This window comes from Anopheles maculipalpis, chromosome 3RL, assembly GCF_943734695.1.
Source record: "Anopheles maculipalpis chromosome 3RL, idAnoMacuDA_375_x, whole genome shotgun sequence".
NCBI lineage: Eukaryota > Metazoa > Arthropoda > Insecta > Diptera > Culicidae > Anopheles > Anopheles maculipalpis.
The window spans coordinates 24,432,352-24,454,013 of record NC_064872.1 but is presented as its reverse complement, the minus strand read 5'-3'; the positions used below and the strand labels follow the sequence as shown (position 1 = coordinate 24,454,013).

At 42.8% G+C, this 21,662-nt stretch overlaps 1 protein-coding gene across 4 annotated transcripts in view; it reads right to left on the bottom strand.

The window, feature by feature from the left end:
- LOC126564230 (CUGBP Elav-like family member 2) overlaps window positions 1–21,662 on the bottom strand; it is a 222,427-nt gene that overhangs the window by 138,330 nt on the left and 62,435 nt on the right. The window contains exon 1 of one of the 4 annotated variants that reach the window (XM_050221216.1): window positions 4,299–4,311. The exons of the other annotated variants lie outside the window; for them this stretch is intronic. The gene's annotated coding sequence lies outside the window, so the exon portion shown is untranslated. Of the gene's footprint in view, window positions 1–4,298; window positions 4,312–21,662 lie in introns of those variants that run through there. 4 annotated transcript variants of the gene reach the window in all.

The window sequence follows — 21,662 nt, the reverse complement described above, 5'->3', positions numbered from 1 at the left end:
CGGAGAAGAATTATAGTGCGTATCATTTGGAAGTGCTAGCGGTGGTTCGCGCTGTTGAAAAGTTTCGTGTGTATCTCTTAGGCATCAAGTTTAAGATCGTTACAGATTGTGCAGCGTTTGGGCATACTTTAAAATCGAAAGAACTGTCGGCAAGAATCGCGAGATGGGCTTTGATGCTCGAAGAGTATGAATATGAAGTGGTTCATAGGCCAGGTTCATCGATGAAGCATGTGGATGCGTTGAGCAGGGCACCGGTGATGATTGTGAAAAGCGATCCTATGATAGAAGCGATCAGAAAAATGCAACAAAGTGACGAGCGTGCGAAGGCAATTATTGAATTGTTAAAAACGCAATCTTTTGAAGATTTTGTCATGTGCAATGGGCTGCTGATGAAAGTAGTGAAAGGTAGGGAAGTGATTGTGGTACCATCGCGGATGCAAAGCGATTTGATACGTAGGATACACGAAAAGGGTCACTTAGGAGCTCGTAAGATAGAGGGTATTATCGAACAGGAGTTTTACATTCCAAACGCGAGTGAGAAAATAAAACAAACGATTGAGTGTTGTGTGAAATGTATCCTCGCAGAGCGTAAAAGGGGAAAAGTTGACGGTTTATTATACCCAATCGCGAAAGGTGACGTTCCGTTAGACACGTATCACGTAGACCATTTGGGTCCAATGGACATTACGGAGAAAAGGTATAAATATTTGTTTGTAGTAGTTGATGCGTTTAGTAAGTACACTTGGATATATCCTACTAAAACGACGAATTCATTTGAAGTAATTCAGCGATTAGCAACACAGAGCGAGGTATTTGGTAATCCAAGGCGTATTATTAGCGATAAAGGGGCTGCGTTTACGTCAAACGATTTTAAGCGGTATTGTGAGGATCAGGATATCGAGCGTGTGGAAGTTACGACAGGTGTTCCGCGCGGGAACGGGCAGGTAGAGAGGGTAAATCAAGTGATTATTGCTATGTTGCGAAAGATGGGTGTAAACGATCCTGCAAAGTGGTATAAGCACGTTGCCAATATTCAGCGGTGGATTAATTCGAGCCCACATCAGAGCATCGGTGTTACTCCTTTTGAAGCGATGTTTGGGGTACCGATGAGACACGAAGGAGATTTACGACTAGGTGAGCTGATGGAAGAAATTCGAGTGGCCCAACATCACGATCAACGAGAGCAGACTCGAGCTGGTGCCAGGGTTTCTATCGAGAAAGCCCAAGAAGAACAACGGAGATCGTACGACTTACGAGCGCGGTCGGCTACAACTTACCGCGAAGGCGACCTGGTGGTGATTAAGCGGACGCAGTTCGGGCCTGGAAGGAAGTACGCAGCTGAGTACCTTGGACCATATAAGGTAACCAGTGTTCGTCCACATGATCGCTATGACGTAGAAAAGATCAATGGCGAAGGGCCAAAAGTGACGTCGACGGCTTCGTCACATATGAAACCCTATCGGTTTTATTGCGGTGAGGATCCTTCGGGGCGAAAGGATCGGCCGAGGAAAGGCCGTGTGAAGTAGGGAAACGAGATAGCGATATCGTGGCGAGCGCCGAGTGAGCGAAGGGGGGTATTTAAGCGGCGCGCGCGCTCTCGACCCAGCAAGAGGTCAGTTGAACGCGAAATGTCGAAGGTGAAGGACGTGCGAATTGGAGAATAAATAAAGTGAACTAAACGAAAGCCACCCATCTTCTTCTTTTGATGTTTAACTGATTCTCACATACATACCATCGTACCGTTAAGCAAACGAAAACAGAAAGTGTTCAATCTACCTGCTAGCAGTAGTTTCTTACCGTACATTTTTAGAAGGTGTGTTAGTTTTGTGGAATATCTTTTTTTACAAGAAGCAAGATTCGTTAAAGATTTGATCAGACACTCGCCCAATCCAATTCCATTTGTTACGCGCTCCAGTAACAGTATCACGTACGGACAATCTAATTACTTGCCAGCAAACGTTGGTACACAGGCAGGACATCATCAAGTCCAGGCGCGACCGAATGGATAAACCGACAAAACTAACCAACCTTCCAAAAATTCCATCTCATCTCTGTGTGTTATGGCCCAGTTCTTCCAAAACCTTGCACTTGAATCGTGTGACGACGTGCTTCGCTTTGTATCGTTGAATGTACTTATGTGTAGCATCCCCTTTTTGCACCACGAAGAAACCCGGGTGTCGACTTTATCATGCCGTCTACAGAAATTCTCAACGACCGAAGCAATTCGTTTGACTTAAGTTTTACACACCTCCCTGTCGCTTGCGTTGGAATGTGGAGGGGCTTAAGCCAGCCTTCCAACAACCTCTCTGGCCGCGTTAACGTTATCTGACCCCAAACAGACAGAACTTTGCACAGAGACGGTAGAAAGCAAGCAGCGGCAGCAGCAAAAAGAAGCTAACCTTTCCAAACAACAACCCAGGACAGCGACAAAACACCGGTATAAAACAGGGATAATATGGAGGATGGTCAGAGCAGTGACGCTCGTGGCTTTTAGTTGTGCCGGAGCTGTACTAACACCAACTTCCCTGACGTGGTAGTTGGCGCAAACGGCACCCCAACCGGTCTGGTGAAACTAATTAATAACATTTTAAAACAAAACTGAGTAAGTCTTTAGACGTTTATCTTGCTTTGAAATGCAACGGTCCGGTGAATGTAGAAAGCGATCCAGGAGCAAGGCTGCAAGAGTCCACAAGCAAACACGACGCTTATGTCGGTCCGTGAAGTTTTCTTTTCCGTCGTTGACTTGCATTTTTTTCGCATGGTGTAGAATCGTAGAAAGAATCTTTCTTAGGGGTTGAAGTGGCTATCTTCTTGTTGTTTGATAACTTCTAACCCTGTTTCCCTCCTTACTTCCTTGTGAGTGGGAGGATCTGTGTGGTTGGCGAATTATGAAAACCAACAGTGTGAATAACCAGTGCGATTTTGTTCTTGCTTCCAGCAAACCGTGTGTCCTCTCTGTGTGACAGTAGTCTGCGTGTTCGGTATCTCTCTTTCTTGCGTCCGTGTCGCTTTTCCACGTGATTATCTGCAAGTCCAGGAAAGAGTCAGTGCACAGGACCAAGGATTAAACCGTAATGCCATTACAAGATCATTCCGATTTTTCTACCGGTACTTCCCACTTGTTCAGTGCACCTGGAGCACTTAACGAGTTGGCTTTTCTGCGGAATGTGTGTTACGATTACGTTCCGTCCGCTGTACCGCTGTCCAGAAATAGTTTCGTTTGTTTTTTCGTAAAAGTTGTACTTTATTTCCACCAGTAATAAGCAACGTGATGAAAGTGTGATCTAAAATAAAGAAACATTCGTTACAACTTGTTCCATCCGTACCATTGGTGAGCACTTTATGGATACGATACTTACGGCTAATAAAACGGGTCGAACGCATAGGAATAAATCTGTAAGGTGGATAGGACACGACAGTTGGCATGTACTTGTGGACGTTTTGACCCACTGTACGATGTGACTTTTTGCCGCCATCCGAAAGGTTAAGCCTTCCGATGGAAACCGCAGTCAGAAGCGCCATGTCACCAACGCATATCGCAATGTGGAGCAAAGCAGGAGAATGGTGAAGAAGTGCTGGATGACGATGGGAAAAGCTAAAGTAAAAAAAAAAAATGCCGAAATGTGCAACAGACCAGGATACCGACAGTCCTGGGTACGATAACGCTGAATGGGATAAAAGGTTCTTCAGGCCACTGTAAAAGGAACCTGCAGGCAGCTGTTCTGTGTTGCTATTTTTTGCTGTACAACAACTCGTGGAAAAATCGTTTTCATTCTCCCAGTCCAGAGCTTGAGACACTTTTGGGTCAGAAAAGTTCAATATATGCAGCATAAAGGACACATACGCAATTCAGGTCCGATTCAAGGTTTAATCTCTGCAGCACAGACTTCATGGAATGATGAAAACATAACCTTCAACCTACAATGATTTACGAGCGGTCTGTATACTGAGAAGAAATAGTATCGCTCGTTCACACGGCAAGATCGGGTATCGAATCCCATCCGGGCGGTTACTTCGTAGCAACATTTAACTATTCTGACTACATGGTGACAATAAGTCTAGCATGTCATGTCATATGACTCAAGCATTAATTTGCAAGTTGTTACGTCCAGAAGAAGAAAAAGAAGACCTTCAACCTTCGACGTCCGATACGCAACAAGCATGTGGCTGTTCACGTACTTACTCGCACGCCCCACATTTGATACAAAATGGCGGTCCGGGATAGATCACGCGTGGATGAAATGGGTGTCTGCTTTTTGCGTTTTTTTTTTTTTATTTTCTACCCCCACCATACTTACACACTGTCCAGCTCGTCCGTATCAACAGCCATCGGACACGAGAACATGTCCTGGTCCCCGGCATGCGACATCTGCTGCGTGCGGTACGTAAGCATCTTCATGTTTTCTTTAAAAAAAAGTTCTTTGCTTTCCTTCACGATAAGAATTATATCGCACAATAGTAGAAATAAAAAAATAAACTTCTTTTTTCACAGTCACAGTTCACAAACTTATTCACAAATGTCTTCGTACTGAGCGTAAAAAAAAAATTAACTGTTCACTATACCACACTTATCGGAGGTATTTAGGCTTGAATACTTAACTTAACGTTCACTGAACCACTGTACAAAACAAAAGGGATCAACGACGCACGTGGGAGCATATACTTTCGAGCGCGAATGAAAAAAAAGAAGGAACAAAACGACGCGTTTTGAATATTTTTTCGCGAAGAAAACAACTACTCTGTTGCACACACGACACGCGATCAACACGTGGTTTTGCGTTATTTGTCTTGCTTGCGTAGTTTGAACGCACTGTATTATGTGCAGATGATGGGTTACGACTTGCTAACCTTCAGCTTCGAGCAGGTGCAATGAAGTTGAGGTTAGAATCTGCACAACGCAAAACAACGCAACCGATTCGTAAGATTAACGGGAACGAAATGATCGAGTAGCAGATGGGCGATAGGCATGGATCCGCTAGTGGTGATAAGAGATGCGTCGGTGAGATACGATACGATAAAAAAAAGGATGGCAGTGTGTGAGTGTGTGCGTCGTTTGAACTAGAAAGCACGTCCATAAATTACGTAACGCCTTTCAAGCTTTTTCCAGGGGTGGAAAGGGTGATTATATTTTGTCGATGCGTTAAAGGTAAATCTTGTGTACCTAAATAACATAACCAAAAATTTTTTAGTCACGACCCTTGCACTAAGACACAGAATAAATTCTTTGATATTTCATTTGATGTGTCTTTGTCCAAGCAAATGGCCGTAATAATCGTGAAACTGAAGTTGATGATTTGTTGTACGAGTAGTTTTTATCGAATTCAAGCAGCGTCGGTCTACCGATCAGTAAGCAACGTATATCAGTTGCCTAAATACTGTCTAATTTTGAGAACTTCGTCGCTTTCTTTAAGGTACCTAAGAAGAGAGCACTGATAGAGCATTGTGTTGTAGTTTGTTCGTACCGCCTGTTCAATCTGGTTCTAAAGGACATTGTGTCCGACGAACGGTCGGACTACATTGTAAATTAAACCCGTTTTCAAAATTCCTTGAGCCTTATGTTGTATCGTTCGTGCTAGGGAACTGCTAGTGGTACTGCTACGAAAACATATTTTTAGTAGAAAATTATCTATACTCAAGATACGGCCGACCCCTCAGGGGAGGATCGGTTTATGATCGATGCGTGCGATACCAACCATTCGCAAGCGGTGAAAGTTAACGGATACTCGATCTAGCTCTATACCCGTCTTGTTTTGTCATCAAGCCTTTTAAATTCATTATCTAGCCTTACCATGCTCCAAGTACCGGTGTTTAAATGTACACCAGCAACGAGTGCAGCTGGAAAAGAACTCAATTCATTGGTTTTGTACCTGGATGTTATTCTCTTTGTAGCTACCGATTCGCACCGGGCCGAAAGGCTTCAACACACCCATACACGTTAAAGAATAAATTTTGCAATGACCGGAATAACAGTACCTGGTTGTCCGTTTAAGCGTCATCATCCCAGACAACGACGGGCAAGAATTAGTTGTGTTTTCACTAAAAATATGACCCAAATTTCAAATTACACACTCATGATGTCATTCGTTAGAACGGGATCAAAGCTAATCTTCTTCTGGAACCTTGAAGAAAATTGCAAATAGCAAAGATTTTCATTCGAAAGCCTGCATTCAACATCCCCCACACACGCTGTCACAAAGATATCAGCTGGATGATGCCAACAAAATTTGGCCCAAAAACGTGTTCATCGATCGAACGACGCCTCCAGTCCAGTTTTTGTATGTGTGGTTGTGTGCGTGGGTTTGTTCTACATATTCGCCTGGTTCCCCCCTTTTCGAGGCTCAAGCTCGTGTGTGAAAGAAGAAAGCTCGACGGAACGAATCGTCCATCTCTTTTCCACCTCCAGTTCGGTGCTTGAGGTCAAAGAGCAACACAGTTGACACACACAATTTGATTTTGCTCGCATGTTTTTTCAACCTCCTATCTTGTGCGAGCGTGAAGTTGGTGGGAGATGCTTACGCACACAGAGCAGGACTGGAGGTGAAATAGAATCGAGCGTTCGGGGCGTTTTTTTTTTCTCCTGTCTTTCGGTTTTGTAGTGCGCGTTTGTGTTATCAGTGATATCACGTGTGTTTGGTGAAGCAAAAAGAAAAAAAAGTAGAATCGTTACCATTAAATCCATAAAAAGTTATAGTTTTGGTTTGTCGAAGATAGCGATTGTGGGGGCGATATTTATGGTGCGGTTATGTGATGTTTTGTGCGGTTATGTGATACTAGTGTTTCCAACAAGTGCAATCAGTGACACGTGTCTGCTCAAATACGGAGAATTGGCGAGGATTATTGGGATGACAAATTGCGGCTTGCTTTTTGGAAGATGTTGGCTGAGGCAAACTGTGAGTATTTTCATTGCAATTACTCTTCTGAAATTGAATTTTGTAATTGTCAAAGGAGGACATAATTCTTCAAAAACGTTTGTAGAATGTTTATAATATTTTACGATTCGGAAAGCTTTTACCCATACAAATGAGCATTTCACGGCCACCTGCATTAGTTGGAAGCGTTGATAGTTCCTAACACGAAGGAACTGATATCAAATCTCATCTGGATCATCGCTCCGTATTTAAGTCCAGAAGTATCAGAAGTAGCAAACTAATACTTACCTAGGAAGTGGTGATAAAGGGAACGCAGACAATCAACTTTCAAAATAACTGTTGCGTCCACAATACAAATTAAATTAGCATTTCGATTCGAGGTGCAATCATTGCAAAAGATCTTTAAACAAAAATAGAGACACAGAACGGTTTCTCAATAAATCCACGTACAACAGGACGTTGCCATAGGTCAGGGCTATAGAATTTCCGGAAAATTAACCTTAATGTAAATCTTATCATCATTGCACACCGTGAAACTACGGAACGGCGACACTGGTTGAGTAATTGAAAATGGTCTCCACAAAAAAAAAGTGAAATAACTCCAAACGATCCTCATTTCCTGTGAGCTTCCCGGTTACAATAGCAAGAAATCCCTATCCGTGCAAGGAAGTGGATAGTGAAATAGGTGCCCAAACCCCTGCAGGTATGCAACAATCACGGCTCACTTACTAGGATCCTTCCCATCGATCCATCTAGCGCTGGGGCAGGATAAACATCGAAGATGGGTACCACGACAATCGAGCACATTGTCATATCTCTACCAACCATCCATCTCATAACCTTATTTTTACGAGCTAGCTATATATGCATATATTCTGCTAGCAGACGTTCGCTGTGGTTTTTGTAACACACAGCACAAGAAATTGAGGTTAAAGGTGAATTTCCGGGTGCCTCGGGAGGTGCGATATGGGAGATGCAAAATTTACCGAGGCGAAAACCCCCCCGAAGCGCACGGAAGAAAGCATACTCGGGCTGCTTTTCCCTACAGCTTTGCACACTCGAATTATATATCAGTCAGAAAATAGCTCACCACCTACTGCTACGTACGCTTCGCGTTTGATGCTTATCGGACACGACCTCATTTTGGGATGCTTTACCGTTGCTGTGCAACTATTCCAACTATTCAAGTGTGCCACTTCCGGTGAGAATGCAGAAAATAAATCCACTTTCTGGGCCATCGGGTGCGCGGGGTAAAACGCTCTGCTGCGGAACTTATCATATCGCTTGCAACTGTTTGGAGAAGATAGTGTGGGATAATCTTTTGGTTTGGAGTTCTTCCTCCACTTTCTGTATGGCGAGAAAGAGATTTACGCTAGAACTGCAGACAAAAGGGCGTCAAACAAGGAGAGCATAGCGGAGTACATCCGATAGCGCTGGATATGAACAATTGACGTCACTGAACAGCTTCGTTATCGTGTGGATCCGTTGCGTTTGAGGATATTTGAAGGAGAGGAGAATACTCGAAGAAATCTTTTTTTGGAGAAATCGTTTGAATAATCCTCCAGAAGTTTGAAACTGCCAATTTTGAGGTTTAAAAAGTTACTATCTAATCAGCTTTAAGGTTCTCGTCGATATTCCTAGTGTATTAAGTTGACACGGTAGGACCCATGTTCGAGTCCTTGATTGTTCCTCTGAAGTGAGGAATGTCTATACAGCTACGTAGAAGCAGCAAGTCTCGTACACTAAGTAAGAAGAATACGTCTACGAGGATGTGCATTTCTCCTTCAATCGTCATGCAAATCGATTCCAAAAGACAACTCTAAATTGCTTTAAGAAACCCAAAAACCAACACGTAATACAGAAAACTTATGTATTGTTGACCTTACGAAAATGTACGCTTGCTCAAAACTCTCCCAATCGAATACTATCGTTAGCATTAACGTAATAGTGCTCAAAATTACTGCCACGGAGGACAGATAAACTTTTCCTTCCTCCTGCCCCAAAGCAGGAGATTCACGTGACGTGATGGTCACATTCCTACCACGGACTCACTTGACTAGATTACGATGGATTCGTGTGACAACCGGCAAACGAACCGTGACACAAAAACAGAAAGAAAATCCGAAATCTATCCGGAAGAAGCCATCTTCCCCAGGGTAGATGGGATATTCTTGTCACGTTTTGCAGGATCCGGGCGACAGACCTCACCGGGAGGGTTCAACCGAAATGAAGAAAACAACACAGCGTGGAGACTAGCCTTCATAATCTCTAAACATGAAAGCAATCAGTTTCCCATTTCCGATCGTTGGGATCCAGAGGCCCAATTTGGTGTAGGATAATGCCGTGGGGCAAAATGGTACGACAAATGATAAACTGCCGTGGTGTGTCAGTGTGTGGTCATGGCTTTAACTGCTTGTGATGTTTTCATTTAAAGTTTATCCCAAATATGACGTCCTACTTTTTTAAGAAGGTCATATGGAGTGGGTATGCAAAATATTAAACAAAACTCTGGGTGCTTTAGGGATTTAGGTAGTGTTTTATCCATAACTCTTGTTTAAATATTTCATCAAACTTATTTATGTTCCAGTTTCGTATCCTTCTCATATGTGGGTCACTAAGTCAATAAGTTAGTAATGCTCCAATAAATACAACAAGTCCTCAGAAATTCCTCCCAAAGTGAAGATGATAGAACTTTGATTGCACGGGGAAAACCCAATATAGCATCAAATCTTTAATAAGGAAATTGAAAAAGGTGGTCCAGGGCATCCTCTTGGCAGCACTGTTCTCTGAAACACTTCATCAATACGGGGTCTACCCACTCTAGTAGCAGGGCAACACCGTGAAATGCAAATAGCAAGTATGCAATTTGTATTTATTTATACACAACTGCATCCTCCCCACACTGCCAATAGTGATTTTCCGGGAAGCTACACTTCTGACGGATGTCTGCGGTATCACAGAATGTTATTGCAAAATTGACTTCCTTTTCCCGTTTCACAAGCACAGCGACACACATATTCGCACAATACCTACGCCGTCCTGCGTGTTAAGAGCTTCCGCCGCTCAAGACAAATAAGGCAGCAAAGCATTTCACCTGAATCTGACCCCAATCCACGTTTGCTCCGAATGTTGGTCATCGAAGACTTCCCCCCCTGGGAGGAAGGCGATCTAAAGTGTTTATATTTGATGTAATGCACAAGCTATCATCTCGAGTTTGCCGGCTTCCACCCTGCTCACCATAGCGCACACAGCTAATCATACACCCATAAACACATTGATTGTCGTTTGAAGTGTACGTCAGGGCAGAAGACAATTTCCTTTCAACTATGTCATCCTCCCGGAAGCAGGGCAGTACCGGATTCGATGCGTCCCAGATAAGGCTATTTACCCTCTGAATAGTGTAGTGCCCATCCACACTGCTCCCGAGGTTGGTGATGGGAAACGCTTTCACCAAACCGTAAGTCTATTGATTGGCTTTGGCCTTTAACAAACCCCTACGGGTGGGCTTGCATTCGCCCGGTCCCATCGAACCGGGGCTGCATCAAACGGCTGAAGACGATTCCCGGCACGGCATCGTAATTAATGAACTCACTCATATCGGGGCTTCCTGTGAGAACCGGTTGCTGTCGCATCGCACTGGAAACCGTTGGGAACCAAACATCCCCGGTCTCGGTGGCGCATACCTTCAAGTTAGCAAATTAAGATCTTGCCATCGATTTGTGGCTTCTGCTTCCGCCATGCGCTGGTGGAAACCTATTTGGAACGAAGGCAGTGATGGGAATAGGCCGCAATTCATCATTTTACTTTCAATTAGCTTAAAAACTCGATTAAAATCTATCTTCTTTGGGCCACCACCAATGACACCGGAGGCTGCTAGTACGTCCGCTTACATCGGCCAACGGTTTGGACCATCGATCGGTATTGCAAGCTTTATGCTACCTTCGATCGAATGATCCGGAAGATTATCGATACTATAGTGGCACGTTTACTCCATTGTGAAGAGAGTTAGTGTAGCGCACGATAGGCCGAGTTGGAAATTTATGATTCACATGGGAAATAAACAATGGATGCCATCTTTAATCCCAAGCTATTAAAAACGGAAACAAAAAATTTCACACAAAAGAGCGTTTGCATGTTGCAACGATTTGTACTACGTCCAGGCAGAGCAGGCGTCTTGCAGGTCCCACACTGGCAACTCTGCCATGAGTTTGAGTAGGGGCTTTTGTAAACTTCATCGGATAGCTTGAGCCAATTCCAGAAGGAATGCACGCATTGCAAGCTCGCCAGTAATTGATTTATATCGATTGTTTCCATATTATCGTAAACATCTTGAGTTTTATACATCTGCTCCAACACATCAGAGCAACAGGCTGTTGAGCTTTTGCGCGCTTTTTTGTTTGAGCTCTTCCGATGTCCGAAGGCATCAAATTGAACCAATAAATAACAATTCCACTATCGCAATTGAGTTGGTCGTCAATAGCCAAGCGTAGTGTGAAGCTTCGTTTGCTGTCCACATGCCCATACTGAAATAGATTTGATTGTGGGGACAATCAGTGAGCGTCTCTTCAGCAAATGGTTCAAATCCTAGCGGACGATAACATTGCGCATCGAACAGGAGCGTCCTAGCACAATTCATGGAAGAAGAACACTTCTTCTAATAGACACGTACACTCGGTTATGCTGTGTCGAACCGCGTATGGTGCGTAGTTGAATGTTGAATTGGACCAGATCATTCTTCGGGCTTGGATGGGTTCGTTACATGGGCTTACAATCTTTTCATGGTTGCACCAGTTGAATCAAGGTTCCAGAGGGCTGATGTAACATTATCTTTTCGGCTGGCCAAACGTGGACAAAACGATATAGTTCCGCTAGTAACTAGGGTTGGCCTCGCAGCATCCACGCTTGGTGATTCTTCAGAATGGAGGAAAAATTTTGGTTTTGGTATCGCTGTACGAGAGCAGTTCGCCGAGTTCCTAAAATTCGGACTTTTTTCCCCACTCCGACTGGCATATTTGAACGCGCTATCGTCGTATCCATTTGAAGTGCGGTCTCGCTCACTACAGCCACACATGGCCATCACCATGGACACGTGTAACCAAGTGCTCCCGAAGTTCCTAGCGCAGTTGTACAAAACCATGGAACTAATGTTTCACATTTCCTGCACTCTATCACGCTCGCCAACTTGCTGTGTCATCTCCACCATTTACGCCATGAGCTGAGGGATAATAATCCGGTCGTTGGCTAGCCAAAAATGAGATGCAGCAGCAAAACTGGCAGCCATGTCGGTCAGCTCTTTAGGTCGCTCATTGTTTGGCAAATTTATGATTTCAATGTTTTACGATTTTGTTACAATTTTCAACACATCCGAGCGCTGCTGGTGCGTTGATTGTTGCGATGGAGAAGGATTCAGCCGCCGGGCCATTACTGGCGCCAATGTTTGACTGGAGAAGACGGAACACTATTCGCAGTAAAATGGGAACAATGAATCCGAGAGAAAGGAAGGCAAATTTCCGATGTGAGGTTAGGTCATGTTCTACCATGCCAATCGATGTACTAGCGAGAGAGAGAGAACAGGAAAAAGAGTGAAACTCGTGAGGCGGAAAAATACACACAAAAAAATGGCGCCGACTAGTGAAACAATGGAGCGCCGGCGGTCGGCGAACCGGAATCCGATTTTGGGTTACTAAAGAATGTTCTGGTTTTGCACTTTTTGAGGTTAGTTCGTCGTCGTGCTTTAGTACCTTTTGTTTGAGATAGTAATTTTTAAGGTAGCCATTGTTCGGCCTGCATACATGCTGAAGTCTCGATAAAGCGAGGTACATGTTCTGATGGTTTGATAAAATTGCGAAATTAGATGCCACTAGCGAGTATTGCAGTCTGGTGGGTTAGTGCAGGGTATGCTTTCGCTTCTTTCTTTTCATCTAACAATTCACTATGAACATGCAAGAAGACATGTGTAAAACCTTAAAAAAAGGATTAACCAAATGGAAAATAGTAGAAATGTTTTACTCTAGCTACAAGGAACAATGAAGCTTAGAAGAAGAAAAAAGTCATGCTCATTCCAGTTCTCGAGCTCAGCATTAATGTCTTACTCTGCGGCGAAAGAATAGAGAGAAATCATATTCAGTAATGGTTCTGAATGCTTCCCACAACTCGACACAAAGGCGACAGAGGGAGGTGAATGTTCTGTTTCCAGCAAAAGGATAGCAGCATTTTTATACTACTGATGAAGCAGAACAATAGTAATGGTTACAGAATAAATTTGAATGATGAATAGAAGCTACGTTTTAATCTGGAGAGTGCGATATGTCGCTGCATTTGAGTGCTATGCTTGAAATTTTAATCAAAAGTTCTAAAAGCTTATTGTGACCATAATTTTATGCTCATGATTATTCAGAAGCATATGCAGGGGGTGACTGTACTGTACGGGGTGCGTTCTTTTATTCTCTATACACGCTGCTTGCTAGTCTGCATTGAAAAAGCTTCATGTAAGGACAAAATTGCCTCGCGAAAAGTATAACTTTTGGCGGTTCAAAAAATATTTTCTTTTATGAATCCGCCTGAAAGTATGCAATTGAAATGTATTTTGTTTCAGATAATCATCTTTTTGGTACCTTTTTTTTAAGGCTGTCAACCAGGATTTAACCCACCAAAAACGATCGTTACGCGCACGGAACTAATTCATTTATTAATGCGCTCTTTGGCAAACGTTCCGCTGTGGCGCGACATCGCTTATAATTTGGCTAATAATAGTCTCCTCCATTTGCTTCCATCGGTACTTAGCAAGGGAAGTGTACGGGAGGTTTTGATGGAGATAAATGTGTAGTTTGTTCCTCCATAAAGGCTGTTTTTGTTACTGTTTTTGTGTGTGTGTGTGTTTGCGTTAGTCTTTTTTTTCATCCTACCATTGCTCGCTCGGTGTCGTAATGGCAACGTGCAAGCGCTAAACGTTTAATGAAGGGGAAGTGGCTGAATGGCATCGGGAAATGAGCAACATTTTGGCGGAACGTCCGACACTCTCCGATAATATGGGCCGGGTTTGCCAGCCATCGTCAGCGCCAGCCGTCACCGCAGCAATGATTTACGGGCATCTCTCGGTGAAGAGGCCAACTGAGCCAGACAACTGGTAGCGCTTGTGGTTGTGGCGGCATCTGGGTAATGTCTGGGACACGAGTTTTTATTTTTTTATTCTAGCTTGCACTGGTGGTTTTACATGCCGACGGGGTTGATTTAGCTTTTGGGCTGATGGTCCCGTAGCTGGGCGAGCCCATCCACACCATCGATTATTCGACAATGTTCTGGCCTTTTTTTTGTTGTTGTTGAGAATTCTTCTTCTCCGGTCGGAAAAGGTTCCTTCCGTCGTGCCGGAAACCAGTCGAAATTGAATGTGCAAAAAAGAGTACTCGTGCTCGACCCTATCATTGTGAAGGTCATTTTTTTTGCATCCTAGCATCCATGAGACCAGGCATGAACCAAAATTTCCTTTTTCACACCAACGCTGGAGGCAGCAAAAAAAAAAGGAATCCTCTCAAAGGGACATGACTTTTGTGCTGTATTTTTTTGAAGTCTCTTTCGCACTTTTCGCCACCAAAACGGAGGCGCAAATCCAAAATCGAAAAAAACGCCATTTTTTTTTTTGGGCCAGTTTTGCTTGTCACACCACACCCGGAAGTGGTGGAAAATTGAATGAAATCGATCCACGATACTCTTTCAATATCCGGTTGCTGTTACCGACCGGCTTACACCGACTGAACGGGCCGCACTAAGCGCCAACGCGTCCTTCGATGAAGTGCAGATAAGAAAACGATAAACCTATTAAATTATCTTCCACCTTGCTTCGGCTGCGAGCAGAATGGGTAAAAGTAAAGGCTGCCCAAGGCTGCTCCCAGGCACATCCACAGGCAAAATGGTTCGCCGGTTATCGATCCTTTATCTCTCGCGGGCTAGCGTCGTACACCGACCGGAGCCAACTTTTTAAACGACGTACATTTTTTATGCGTCCGCTACTTTAATGAAAACCTTCCGTTTTCTGTCAGTTGGTGTGCGGTTGAAGATGTTCCATTTCGTATCGGAGGTAGAGTTGCTGCATGCCGAGACCATCGCAAACGATTCTACCAAACCAACCAACCAACAGTGGGCCTGTGCTGAGTGGCATCGTTTCCCTACCATCCTGTGTTTCAAAGCACTCCGCACTCAAGAGAGATATATCCGTCCTTGGTCGCACGAATCGCCTCCCGACGCGGCGGTGTGAACACGGATCCGGAAGCGCAAGCGAAACAGAATCGGAAGCGCACCGGGCATTTCAAGCGGGTTGATTCCTCTTTTTCGCCATTTTTTTAAAAGGAAAAAGCAAAGTGCCACTTATCCGCCATTATGCGAGGACGATGACAACGAGCAGGCCAAGAGACGGAGAGAGATAGAAAAAAAGACAGGGCGAGAGGCAGGAAACGGCCTTCCAGTAAGGGCCATTTTCCTAGGGCATAGGCATCTTGTGCTTCTGCTGAGCAGTTCTTGGCCAACCACAATGACGCGTTTCGGGAGCATGTCGTTTTAGTTGCAAATGTTTTGGGGTTTGTCTTTTTACCTTTTTTTTGTGTGGTACCAAACAGTGATTATGTGGTGTGGTGTACACGATTGTAGATACAAGCAAAAGCTTAAGAAAAGTACGAGAAGTACAAACCACTTTAATGAACATTCAGAAGCAGTTCGGTAGATAGTATTTCAAAAGATGATTTTGTCTTAAGAATTGCATAACTTTAAGATTTTCAAATTTAAAAGAATGTTTTCATTATGTTTTTTTTTGTACAGTTGAGGAATGTTTGCAAATAAAATCTGGGCAACATCATGCTCTTCTTTATAAACATTTTTCATGTTTTATTTGACAGTTTGTTTTTCAAAAATAAAAAAAACTTTCAATTTTTTAATTTTGATTTTTTTTTCTTTTCAATCAAAGCCGTGTGAATTGCTTTTGGTTCATTTCAAAAGTAACTTTATTCTGATATGTGGTAGAAAAAAAAGATTGAAATAGAAAACACAAGAAATTTTTTAAAGTGATTTCTAATAGTACCTTTTAAAGCAACCAAAAAACAATTTTGTCTTACGAATTGCATAGTTTTAGGCGCATTAATATTTTTTCTGTCAGTATTTCAACTAACATGACAATACGGCATTGGACCGTCATAATCAATTTTAAATAAAATTTCAACTAACAAAAAATTTCCTCAGTTTCTAATCACGAAGAAGATTCTCAACACATTGTATTATTTTCCCTGTAAAAAACGATATCGAAAACATGCCAATCACATTACGGGAAACAAAAAACAAAATCAATAAATTGATTACAGCATCATCATCAACGTCAACGTCAAATCACGCATCTTACTTTCGAACGATTTTTCGCAGATTTGAATACGCGTCCAAATATTTTCCCATTTACCCGCGACGCACATTTTCCGCGATAGCAGCTTGTATTAAATTATATAGTCCAAAATTGGTGTACTTTAACATTTTTAGCAACGATAAGCCAGTCTCGCTAGCTTCAAAGCAGCAAGCGAACACCAGGCGGGAGCATCTAGGTTAACGAAGCATGGAGCTTATTAAAAGACTTGTTTCGTGCGCCATACGTTAAGCGGCATAATCTGATTCACCTTGAAGAGCAGCATGTCTGACGTCCTCGGCTGTTCGCTGTGCAGACATACGCAACGATACATCCTGTTCTACAAAAATCACATTAAATTGAGAGCTACTTGTAGACGGTGGGAAGAAAAAATAAAACCAGGAGTCAAAAGCAGAAGAGAGATGTAGTTCCGCGAGCTGGTGGAAAAATTGGATACGTATTCTAGCATCGTTTGTGCTATTATTGGGTACCCGGCGGCTATGAGGAGGTTGGTACGTTGTTTCCCTTTTGGCGGGCTTCCCTAACGGTCGAGATGAATCTTCGATCGATGGTTGAGCTAGCTCGTGCTTCAAAGCGTAGCATGGATAGCCTGATTCAACAGGTTCGTTACGTCTTCCTGGCGCTTAACCTGGTTCATTTTACGCTCAAAAGTTAATGCTCTCTGTCTTTGTGTGTGCGGGTTAGTGAACGCGTTGGGGGTTGAACGTTGACCGGGGGTTGAACGTGAAATTCTACTACCATGGTTTACCTTCAGGGTGCATCCAATTGTCAATCTAATAGCCAATCGTTGGAAGATTTTGTGAAAAATTAGCTCTTCGTGTTTGCCAATTAAAGGACAGACTCAAAGTTTTTTTCATTACACGAGAATTTTCTTCATAAGCAAAATGTCCTGATTTAAAGAAGCAATAGCTTATGAAGGAAAATCTACGCAATGTTTGATTAAAGTTTGGAAAATCTTTCCTTTTTCCGTTTAATGAGTAAGTACTTGACTCGCTTTCCTATCCAACTCACATCCAAACCCACACCAGATTGCTTCCCTTATTTTGTTTTAATTTTTCCTTTGCTTTTGCCATCTTTCTGGCTGTCGGTTTGTCGCGAATTTATGTTTCTTCATTTTTCCATGATGTGTCAAGCGCTGTGTAAGGTTGCCTTAGTTGTCGAGGAACATCTTAAACACACTTACACTAAAACGAAGAGCTTATGCGGAAAAAGTTCATTTCCTTGTTTTCCTTACTGCACACTTACTAGCGCGATCTGAGTAGCAGGACGAACGGACAAAAACCGAATCCTTCTTGTTATGATCCACGATCTCTTCAGCTACAACGCGAAGAGGGTTTTCCCCCCGTTTTATGTTTAGCTGCTCACAGCCCAACAAAGCTTCCCAGCGATTTGAGTATCCAAAGTTCGTCTCACTTTGCTTTGTCTCTTTCTGAGGGGGCAAGGAAAAGAGGGTTGAATTTCCTCCCACTCCTCCCCCCCCCTCCACGCTGTGAGTTACTTCAACGTAACAGTTCCGCGCACGGTAAGTTTTCGCACAAGAAGTTTCCTTTCTGTGGGAGGGAAAAATATTTTCTTTCTTCTTCGCCAAGTGGCTTTTCACTTCATGTTGCATTCCAGTGAGTTGGTTCCCACTTTTGAATCAGTCGCGTTTTGCTGTGAGAAAGAGAGAGAGAGAAACAGAAGAAGGAAAAGCGTCTATTTTTTCCTTTGCTGAGACTTCGCTCAGGTGGTGCATCTTGACTGCTGCACATCAATTGTGAAAGGATTTTCCGTAGCGATTTTGAAATTCTTTTTCATTTTCCCTTTCCTTTCGCTGCTTCAGCAAAGCGAAAAACTGTCACTCAGACCGTGGAAAAACGCGACCGTGGAATGTGGTACAAATTTCCTGTCCCATTACCGATGGGTTCCTAGAAGCAGAAATAAAGCGACAAAGCTGCAAGAAACTCCGGTGAAACATCCGGTTGCACGGTTGAAATATTTGGAGTTTAACTTTTCCCGAGCGCCCCTCCCTACCCTTCCCGAACACAGCCAAATATGGATGAATTGGTGGTTTTTCGACAGGATGGACAATTTTTTCCTCCTTTTTTATTTGCGGCGCAACGGATTAAAGATATTCATGCCGCGTTTGGGTGGAGGGTTTTTTTTTGTTCCTTCTGTTGCTCCTACCGGGGTGGATAGCTGCGTTGCTTGCTTTTTCTTTTTTGTCGACATATTTCTATCACGAATTCGATAACACATTTCATGGAGCGATACGAGAAAAGGCAAGAATTGTGTAAAGTATCTCAACAATCTCTTCTCGGCAACTGCTTTCTGCAACCCCGGGAATGCATCGCTTTTTTCTTCAACATTTGAATGAGGGAAAGAGAGCGCCGCCTATTCGCGGTTGCATCTGCCGTAGTTGTCAGGATTCAGGTGATTTTTGTGCAATCTTTGATTTTTACCTCCCTATCGTTCCCGCCTAAGGACCGTGCCGTTCGGATCGATGGAATGGGTATGCGTGGAAATCTTTTCCATGCAACCATATCATCCACACATAGGTAGCTTTGCATCCTGCGCTTACACTTGGATGCACTTTTCGGCAGGGGTACTTTTCTATTCACCATGCTATTGCATCGAGAAACTTATTTGTGAATAAGTCTTTTGACAGCTTAAAAACTTTCCGTGTGGAAAAATACGCATTTAGGGGGAAAAATTGGAGTTGAGTAAAAGTTGCCCAAACAGGAGCAAAACCCCTTCCCATTGCTACGATAAGAAAGCTTAGCTGCTATTTTCTCTATAGTTGTGATTCCGGCACGAATCAATGCGTTCGTCTGGAAGTGATTCTGTTCGCCTAAAATTTAATCGTTCTGCAAATCGTAGCTGGGTTTAACCCCCCGGCCGCTAGTTATATTACCCGGGAGATGATCCCGTTTATTGTTGGATCGATTTGAGATGTGATAAAACTAGGCTTATTTAACTTTCACCATTCCCAAAGCATCTCCGTCAACAAGCATCTGGTTGCCAATTTCAATAAAAACCCGATTCCAGCTTCCCCCCTCCTTCCTCCTAATGTCCTGAAAAACCAGGATCCTGCCTATGACCAGATCCCGATGCCTTGGGGCCAGTAAAAATCAAACGAGAAAAACTTCGGCTACCCACGGTTTATTTGTCGTACTGCGATTCCATCCATCCGAAAACCCGGAAGGTTGTGTTTGCTCGGATCCCAAGCACCGATGTCCGCCGGCCACCTTTGTCCATGCCCCGGGAAGGGTAGGTATTAGGTTGTCCAATTTTTATCGATGCCTCGTAGAAGTTCTGAAAGATGGGTGCACATGGGTTTATTGTTTCTGTGCTGCGAAATCCTGACCCCGCCGGGTTGGAATTCTCTCTGTTCCGATCGATTGACTGCTGTCCTGTTGCTAACGGAGGGTATTTTCCGAGGGTTCGCTGGTGAAGCTTCCGGAAGGTCTATTTGTTATTGATTTTTTCGGGTTTTGCCAGCTTTTTGCTTTGTTTTTGGACATGGATGAGTAAATCGCTACGTATCATTGTAGCGCTATTTCGATCAGTTCGAAACGAGTTTGTTTGACTGTTGCTTTGAACCATGTTGCGAATCAAGCTAATGGTCATGTTTGTGACACTGCTAACGGTAGTGGTGTGAGTGGTGTTTTTTACGGACGAAATGAGTCGTCAGATTGAGCTGGATCAAATCTTTTTACTAGTGATTGTTTCATATGCTGCAAGACACATTAACTTTGTTTTTATCATGAGGTCAAATAAAATAAAAATACCTGTAACTAGAGCTTAATCTCAAAGGTATAGTAGCTTTTAGACATGTGCATTGGATATTATCATGAAACATTAAAAAAAAAATGGAAGGAGGTTCTGAAACTGTTATGGAATTCATAAAGCAAAGTTCGTTAACAAAAAAAAACCTCTCATCCACAGCATTTCATCAAACTGAATGCACTTTCAAAATATAAATATACCTCCACCGATTCATCTCCTCCATTTTGTAGCTTATCCTTAAACTACAAACTACCCTTTTCTGTACATGTAGCTGTACCGACTACTTCTTCAGAGTTTTTCGGTAGCAAACATTCGTTCTCACATACACTCGAAAGTCAAAGGCAAGCGATGAAACGAAGCAGCGTGACCTCCAGGGGGAAAATCGTTTAAAAGTATGCTTCTCTCAAGTAGAAGTCGGGATCCTGTTCCCAAAAGCGAAGATTCGTTCAAGAAAGGGAGGTCATAGTTGGGCAGACGTTTCGAGCCGAAGCGAGCAAACTCATTCCAACGTTTGTGAACACACAAACAGAGTCCGTTGAATGGGAATGATTTGTCGTGATTTGTTGCCGTTTAGTGTTTTTGCTTTCTCGACTGTGTGCCGTTAGTTGTGCCTTGGAATGGAGTTGAAGTGACGGTTTTGTGGGACATTTGAACAATTTTGATAGGATTCGATGTATTATACGTTGTTGAAAGAATTTTTAGAAAATATAACAGTGAAATTAAGCATGAGAGATTGCTCTAAGCATTATTTGTAATATTTGCAACAAAACGTGTGTAATGAATTTAACATTGTTTTAATATTTTACAGTAAATTATGAAGGTACAATGCCGTATTTCAAACATTGTTTCAGTAAAAATATTTAGAATGGCATTATTGGCTTGTCCTCTAATTTAAGAAATCGGATGTTACTAGCTTGTTGATCTTAATTCTCCCAGTTTCAGTGTTGAATCTTAGCTTAGTTTTAGTTTTATTGCAATACAAGTTTTCAACAGGTTGCCTACATTTAGGCGCAAATAATTTACTTATTTTTCCGGATGGTTTATTGAGTTTATATTTGACTTTTCAAATCTTCCAGATATTATATCGTCGTCACCTGTTCAACTTTCTTTTCTTATTAGGAAAAATATACAAAACAATTCCCTTTACCATTTCGATTTTATAGCGCCGCATGGATTTAATAAAACGATACTCCTAACCATAAAAAAAATAACCGCCCAACCTTTTCCTGCCTTAAATCGATGGCGCTCGGTGGGCTTTAGAACGTGTTTATCGTCTTGAAGAAGAATAAATAGCACGAAGGCGAAAGCCATTTTGCTGAATTAACGAACCGTTCAGCAGCAACTGAAAGCTCCATGGCGGACGAGACGATACTTTTTTCTTCCAGAAAAGGAAGGATTTTATGGTCTACTGATTGGGATTGCTTCTATATATTTGTGTGTGTGTGAGTGTCTCTGCAACCTTTCTCGCTGCCCATTTATGATTGTACGGATCGTAAAAAAAAACTCCAAACTAGTTAAAAGATGATGAAAATGATAACAGAAAGTAGAAAGCGAAAAAAAATGTCCAAATATGAAGGCGCACACGATGTCGTTGGAATAGAAACGGAATTAATCATTATTTCATGCTA